The following is an 8,575-nucleotide window of genomic DNA, read 5'->3' as shown; positions in this document are numbered from 1 at the left end:
AAGATTCGCGTTAAATATCGCATGCGATTAATCGTGCAGCCCTAGAAATAACTGACTTAAAACAATTTTTTGGCTGGTGAAAATACTGGTGTTCTAATAATTTTGGCCACCACTGTATATATAAAACTTAAAAAAAAAAAATGTAATACTTTTATTCAACAAGGATGCATTTATTTGCATTAATCAAAACTGGCAGAAAAGATATTTATAATGTTAAGAAATATGTCTATTTTAAATAGGCTAAAGTTCTTTTGAACTTTCTATTCGTCAAAGAATCCTGAAAAAGTGTCATGATTTCAACAAAAATATTAAGCAGCACAGTTTTCAACAGTTATGATAATAAGAAAATATTTCTTGACAACAAATCAGCATATTAGACAGATTTTTGAAGGATCATCATCCTTTTGTATAAAAGCCTCATGTAAATCGCTATTTAAAAATGGAAATAAACATGTCTGTTAGAGATGATTATGATGTATATAAAAGGAGGCAGAAATATCCAGCTTCATCTGATGCAGGTGGGGTGGTTTACTGGCAAGAGGCTGTTGTTAATAAGTGGAGTGTCAGAGCAGTCAAGCACACTCTGGCCAAAACTCAGTAGAGGGATTGCTTCCAGCACCGGCTCCCATCTGAAGCCCAGCAACTAGCACATCAGTTTCCATGGCAACAGCATCTCTTAGCCAATGGCCAAGAGGCTACAAACTATCCTCTCAGAACACCCTCTTGAACGATGTTTATCTGCTTACGTGCATGACTGACTAACTGACAGAGCGATATAATGAGAGACATCATGACACCTGGTCCACAGCTGTACGCGTCTGAACTGAATCATTCCAGATAGACACACCTTGTAATCTTTCTGTTGAGAATTTCTTCAGCTCCGCGGCATCGCAGTTACAAACGTCCGTCACTATTCCAAATGCAAACCCTGGGAGTTTGCATAACTTTGTCACCTTGTCCATGGTCAGCCACACACGGGACTGACACACAGGACAGAGTGAACAGCTAAAATCTACACTCAAAAGTGAATACGACATCATCATGAAACACAATTATTATATAAGCTGGTTTTAGACAAGGAGTGGTTGGCTCATACATAAGATTGGGTTGGGATGCACAAAATGGACATCACATACTAATATGTCAGTACTTAAAAGGATAGGCCACCCAAAAATGAAATCTCTGTCATCATTTACTTACCCTCATGTCAAATCTTGTGGAAAACACACACACACACACAAAAATATTTTAAACCGTATGTGTCCATACAATGGAAGTCGATGGAGTCCAAAATGAAAGTCAAGCCATTTTTATTTATAGTGCACTACACTATACAGATTGTTTCAAAGCAACTTCACAGTAATAAACAGGGAAATAACAATCAATTATGCAAACATCTTTAAATATGAGACAAATCCAAATTTTGCTTTAAAGCAGCTCTAAAAAATGTCATTATTCAGCTCAAGTCGGTTTGGTTCAAATTCAATAACTGTGTAAAGTTCATTAGCTACGAAACGAGTTCAATTCAGCTATAACAGGATTTCTGCAGGTTTTATGAAGGTAAATACAAGACTTTTAAGACCCTTTAAGACCAAGTAGAGAAAATTTATGGAATAAATTGAATGGAACACAAAACGTCGATATATTCTCTAAATGTACATGTCTTGTTTTCACAATGTTTCAAACTTTGAAAATACAACTTCAACAGATTTCGATTTTACAGATTTTTGTTCTTGTTTTAAACATGAAAATAAGACTTCATAAGTTCATTTTGCATCTTAAGTAGATATCTTGTATCTTGATTTAAGGATGTTTAGATATTTATATTGAGAAAAAAAATACTGAAGAAGGTACTCTTTTTTTTTTTTGCAATGCATGCAACACTTAATGCCATAACTTTATGAATTTGTTTTGCTCCGATTTAAGATCTTTTAAGGCCTTTTAAGAAACCCTGTATTAGCAGCTCTACAGAAGACAACAGTGTCGTTATTCAGCTCAAGTTAGTTTAATATTGATCCAGTTCTAGGGATGTTAATTTGAACCGTTTAACCGGTTAAAGGCAGAGTAAGTGATTTTTCAAAAACACTTTAGAAAACTGATTCGGGCCGAATCGCAAAACAAACTTGTAGCCAATCAGCAGTAAGGGGCGTGTCTACTCGTGATGTGGAGGAGAGCGCGTTCAGTGCATGGGACGGACATTAGCCGAGCCGAGTTAATGAATTAAAAATATTAGAAGCTATAGCAATATAAATGACAAGCCAAAACGAATTCATTTAGGTTAAAACTAAACTGAAACCAACGTTGGGTCTCTCATTCCACACAAAATCAAATGTTTCCGTATTCACAATGTATTTGAATGGCAAATTATTATTTATTATGTACTTCACTAGCGTTCCAGTATCCACGTAAAACAAAATGTTTTGCATAACATCACGGCGGTACTGTGATAACACTTAACGGCACAGATTTTACTACATATTTTTTACTACGTATTTTTTTTGTACTACATAGTTTTTTTTCCGCATGTTTGACTGACTGTATTTTATTATGATAATGAACAGGCTGCATTGTCACGATAGCAATGCTTAACTGAGTGCGCGCATACGGCGCCGGCGCCATTCCAATATCCACGTAAAACAAAATGTTTTGCATAACATCATTCACGGAGGTACGGTGATAACGCTTAATGGCACAGACTTTACTACATCTTTGAACTGAGCAGTGTGTTTTTTTCCATATGTTTGACTGACTGTATTTTATTATGATAATGAATAGGCTGCATTGTCAAGGTAGCAATGCTTAACTGTGTGCGCACATGCGGCATCGGCGCAATCACTTGAATTTTATCCTTCTACAGTGGAAGCATCTACTCCTTTTAGTCCTAAAGATAATCGGAATTGTAAAAGGTTTGCCTTAATTTGTGTACATTCACAATAAAAACAAATCTTTGTGCTTTTGTAAAATAAGCCTAAAGAAAAATATGATGTCGCTTTCTGCCACCGAAACTCTGCATACTAGGCTACTTGTTGCACAGTTTTTCTTTCATTTTCTTAATTTATTATTTAAGTAAAAATGTTTCTCGTATAGGCCTATTTATTTGTTATATATATATATATATATATATATATATAGCTTTATTATGATTTTCTCCGCTCGCAGAACCGCTGCAGGTGTGTGATGTGATATGATGACCATGTGAATCTTCATATTCTGTTGTTTGCTGCTTTTTGTGCATGTAAAATTAATCCCCGGGATTTTTTTTCCGTTGCATATTATTCACTGTGTAAATTAAATATATGTTTCTTATTAAAGTTACAAATGTGATTTAGCTGTCACTTTAAGAGCTGCCCAGATCCAATATACAGTTACACGTGTATTTTCTTTCTCAGGTGTTTGCTTTTACTTAAGTTTGTTTTTACTTACTTTTACATACAAGTGTGTGTATTTAACCGTTAAAGGCCTATAGTGCGGCAAAAATAACTATTCAATAGTCCCGTGCTCTATGAGCATCATCTTCATGTGCACGCGCCTCTGACAGCACTCAGAAACAGTTTGCACATTTAACAAAATGAGTTCTCTTTCGCTGCTGATTGCATTTAAACGACTTAAAATCGCTTGTTTTTAAACCGCAATGCTTAAAAATGCGACAAGTTTTCTTGATCACGTAGCACAGCAACGTCATGCGAGCGTGTAACCGCAATAGAGAAGATATCTCTACCGGTTGACAAATTTCTACTGGTTAATCGTGTCTACCGGTATATCGCTCACTTTTGCACTTTTACAAGTTGTTTGAACTGAAATGTGTTGTGTTTTGTAATGAATCTTTGCAAATCGCCTTTCCTAATAATGTGCTAATTAGCAAGTTTCACGATGAATGCGGCTAAAGTAACCAGTCTCTCTGAGAGCAGTTCGGAAGAGAGGGGTGGGGTCAGCAGAGCTCATTAACATTTAAAGGAAAATGCTACAAAAATGGCTTGATCTGAAAACAGCTATTTTTTACAGGGTAAAAAAGGTGTTTTTTACACTACCATTGAGAACTTTTAACCAAACTATGTTACAGACTTTTCATTAAGACCCTAAAGAATCATATCAACTTGTGGAAAATGGGCATCCTATGACCCCTTTAAGGATCTTCTTTTGTGAAGGAAAAATTATAAAGGTTTGGAACAACATGATAAATTTTATTGACTGGGTAAACTATTCCTGTAAGTTAGTTATGATGATAACACCAAATTTAACTTTAACACTCTCATTAATACCAATGCTGTCATAGTTACACAAGCGGCCTTCATTCCCACTGTGTGCTTTATAAGTAAACACCATCAAACTATAGGCACATAGGAATGACCTCATTCTAAAATAGTGCTTTGTTTGTTGCTGGAGCTGGTTGGGTTTGGGCCGATGCTCCCCCCTCAGTGCTGCTCAGATGATCGGCTGCACAGACACAATGCTGAGAGCTCAGGGCTGATGTCTCAGTCACAAGACCGGCCTCCCACCACACCAGCTGCCTCACACTCTCTCTGCCCACACACACACACACACATCAACCCACTCGAATCACACCATCCCGTTCACCTTTACACACACATGAGCACTATAGATGCAGAGCTGACAGACACTCTAACTATATCTGAAAACGCTTACAGTGGGCCAGATCATGCACTATTTAGGGTTTTGAAAGGTTGTTTGAACTTGAATTTATATTGGTTTATATTTTGACAACAATTAACCATAGGCACTTATGTATTGTTTAAAGTGTAATAGTATTGTAAACAGGCATGAAGGTACATGCGATGACCACTTTAAGGAAGCATTTAAAATGTTTATAATCATGTGAGCCTGGGTGGCAGGTCCTTGGGATTCATTTTGAAAACTGAGATTCTTTATTTGAGATGATAGCTTTGAAGCCATTTAAACGACTTTATATATTTAAAAAATATTGAAATTCAAAATGGAATGAAAAAGCATGAATTCAAAATAATAATTATATATATAAATATTTACACTACCGGTCAAATGTTTGCAATTAAATTATTACAATTAGAAATATTTTAAAATATAATTTATTTCTGTGATGGCAAAGCTGAATTTTCAGCATCATTACTCCAATCTTCAGTGTCACATGATCCTTCAGAAATCATTCTAATATGCTGATTTAGTGCTCATGAAACATTTATTATTTTCAATGTCGAAAACAGCTGTGCCATTTAATATTTTTTAGAAACTGTGATGCATTTTTCAGGATACTTTGATGAATAGAATTTATTTGAAACAGAAATATTATAAAAGTCTTTACTGTCATGTTTAATCAATTTAATGCATTATGCTGAATAAAAGTATATATTTTTTTTAATCTTACTGACACAAATTTTTGAATGTTAGTGTACATATTAATTTTTATATATAAATGTTCTTTTAAATGAATGCTTGTTCATTCCATTTTAGTTCTAGTTCTTTCAATTAACATTCAAATGACTGTTCCGCATCTAATTTTCCACCTCAATTCAAATTCATTGACATTGAATTTAAAAAAGCAGGGTTGCGAAGCAATCATGCTAACTGCCAGATGCTTAGCATGTGACACAGGCTGTAAGGGCAGAACGAGATGACACCCCATCAGGCCATTCAACAGACACACAGAAGGAATGTGGCAGGACAGGACGAAACAACAGCAGGGCAGGAACTGCCTACATGATGTCGCTTGCTTTCTTTCACGCAGTGTTTCTCTATTTCCTGTTCACTCAGCTCATGTGCTAATGCCACTTCAAATCTCCCATCAACCATTTCAGTGCTAATCAGCTCTTTAAGTCAACATCAACATTCTTAACTCCTTCAACTCATTTCCTTCAGACTTCATCTCATTTTCCAACGAACTGACAAGTTTAAACAATACTACTAGAGTCAAAGCAAAGCTTAGCCACACAAATGGAGAAATGCTGAGTTGCTATTCAGGAATGTGTGAAAAGCTGAAAAACAGAACTGTAACTGCCACCGCAAACACAAGGAAATAGTTCTATCTGTCCAAAAACCCAGCTTGTTTATGTATAATATTATCAAATCAATACCATTTCAGTGATGATTTCACACTGTAGGTATTCCTATTACTGTCCTACACCAAATAACCCTGACCACAAAAACTGTCCAGTCACGACTGGCCTGAAAGAATTCGTCAGGATATCAAACAACTTACCCCTCTCCTTAAACAAGCATCACAACATCCTTTAAATGCAGATTAGGAGGAATGTCTAGGAAAGTTCTCCGTCGAAGCAGGGAGTTCCCTTCATTTGCCAGACAAACAGCAGCACAGCTCTGACCCAGTCCTTCTCCATGGGCAGAGCTTTAGAGATGCTGTCCCGTGCCAGCGCTGCACCGCTTTGTATTTATAAACACGGAGTATGACCTTGCGAGTGATAAGGCCCTGCGTCCTAGCTGCACCTGCGGAGATAATTTCATTTGGAAATTGTACCATGGGCATTATTTAAGAGACCATAGCTGCTAAATATCTGATATTATTGTTTTTTTTGCAAGCAATACTTATACTTTTCAATATAATATTGACTTTTGGGAAAGTCCTTGATGCCGCTTTAGAATCCCTGAAAAAAGTGTGTTTATAATTAGGCTATTGTTTCTTCTATAACAATAAGCAAAAAACAAACAAACAAAAAAACGTGTTTTTATGATATACTTTAACGGAACAGATGTTGAACACAAGACAAAAAAAAAAAAACATCGGAATTCAGTGTTCAACTGCAGCAAGTACTTTTGTCATTATAGTTATTTAAACTAATAAAGTTTAAATAACTAAACTTTATTATAGTTTTTTCATTACTATAATAAAAAAAATATATATATATTCCTTTGTAACATTATTTGTTTTGTGTGTTTGTGTGTGTGCAGCCCAAACAATGGTTAAATGTCTGAACTACTGGGCAAGCAATAATAAAAAATAAAATAAAATAATTAATTAATTTACAAAACTGTTCAATTAAGCCCTTAAATAATAATCATACTTAAATGCTCGGGAGGACAAAAATTCAAAGCTGGTCAGTGCAACACTGTAGATCTCACTGTGCAAGAACAGCTATACGTTTGGGATATTTGAATCAATTATTATCCCGCAAGAGTGAGGGATGCATGGAAAGTGTCAAAACTGATAGAACAAACTTGTGTTAGTCACTTGATGACATCAATGATAATCAGAGGTCTGATATCAGATGGATGTGGGAGTGGAGACCCCGAGGGCTCAGTGTAACGGATGCTGTTGTGGACAGAGGCCCAGATTTAAGAGGCAGCAATGAGGTCAGAGAAAGACAATCACGGTGGAGAAAGCAGGCAGTGTCTCTCCACAACAGAGGCACTATTCAGCCTCTCGTTCACATACCACCAGTTTGCATGTTTATGAGCAATGCAAAGCAATAAACAAATGCAGCAGAGCTTCATTGCATTACAATCAGAGCGGCCATTTCCACTGTGGCAGCATACGAGCATCAATACACAGGTAGGACAGCAGGAAATACTATACAAGACCAGCAGAAGCAATAAAGCAATCATAACATCTAAGAGCCATTTATGAATCATCAGATCTATTACAATAAAGACAGCATCCCATTGACAGATGGAAATTTCAAAATGTAAACAGTAGGTCCATCCATCATGATCATTCAGTCTGTACATCTCAACTGTACAAATACATCTAATTAAACTGCTGTTTACACAGATACTTAAGCCTGGATGGTCAACTGCACTTTACAGGAACAGCATGTTCTTAAGTATTTCAGACCACAATAAGGCAACACACCTTAATATATATATGACAAAATAATCATAATAGACAACATACACAAGGTGACATCCACATTACACACAGATCACACACGAGCTAAAATCCCAGCAGACACATGCGCATTTCTATATGATGAATATGAAGATGATCTGTTAACAGTTTCCTCACCTGCAGCCAAACTTCAACAGTCAAACCCATGACTTGGGTGGCAACTAATACACACGGTTGCGTTTTTAATGTTAATTCACTGGAATGGGCTACAATAAACAGAAAAACGTTTAACTAAGTCATTCTGCTGTGTTAAAAAGCAAGAAATGTTTATTTTGACATGAACCTAAGTTAGCAGAAGCGCTAACAGCTCACTTACCCTCCCAACAGGCCAGGATGAGTAGCCAGCCCGAGAAAGCTCCTCCGACCACCACAACAACAACAAACCCAGTGGACTGAAACACGTCTACTGACCACAAATCAGTTACGACAAACTTATCGATCGCTGTCAAGCATGGGTGTCCGCTGGAGAAACTCCTCCAGCCCGGTGCTGGTTGACGGTGGCCCAGCAGCTCTTCACTCTCCCGGGCTACTGCTGCAGCTAAAGATGGCGTCCGAGACAGATCCACTCCCTGACGGCTTAAAAACAGAGATAAACACGCTCCGTTTACACACCGACGGCGAGACCACACCTCAGATTCGGTCCGAAATGCTCAAGACTTGTTTTTTACACCGGTGTGTTTGGGCTGTGGGGTGATGATCATGTTGTGGTGGTGACTGTGATTTTTCTCTCTCTGCCCTCCT

At 37.0% G+C, this 8,575-nt stretch overlaps 1 protein-coding gene across 1 annotated transcript in view; it reads right to left on the bottom strand.

Annotated features, from left to right (window-relative positions):
* Nucleotides 1-8,575, bottom strand: part of taok1a (TAO kinase 1a) — a 21,935-nt gene extending 13,360 nt beyond the window's left edge. The window contains exon 1 of the mRNA XM_016455618.1: nucleotides 8,151-8,575. The gene's annotated coding sequence lies outside the window, so the exon portion shown is untranslated. The remainder of the gene's footprint in view (nucleotides 1-8,150) is intronic.

Source organism: Sinocyclocheilus anshuiensis, unplaced genomic scaffold, assembly GCF_001515605.1.
Source record: "Sinocyclocheilus anshuiensis isolate Anshui unplaced genomic scaffold, SAMN03320099.WGS_v1.1 scaffold319, whole genome shotgun sequence".
Classification (NCBI taxonomy): domain Eukaryota; kingdom Metazoa; phylum Chordata; class Actinopteri; order Cypriniformes; family Cyprinidae; genus Sinocyclocheilus; species Sinocyclocheilus anshuiensis.
The sequence above is the reverse complement of the archived record's forward strand: the minus strand, read 5'-3'. Positions and strand labels throughout refer to the sequence as shown.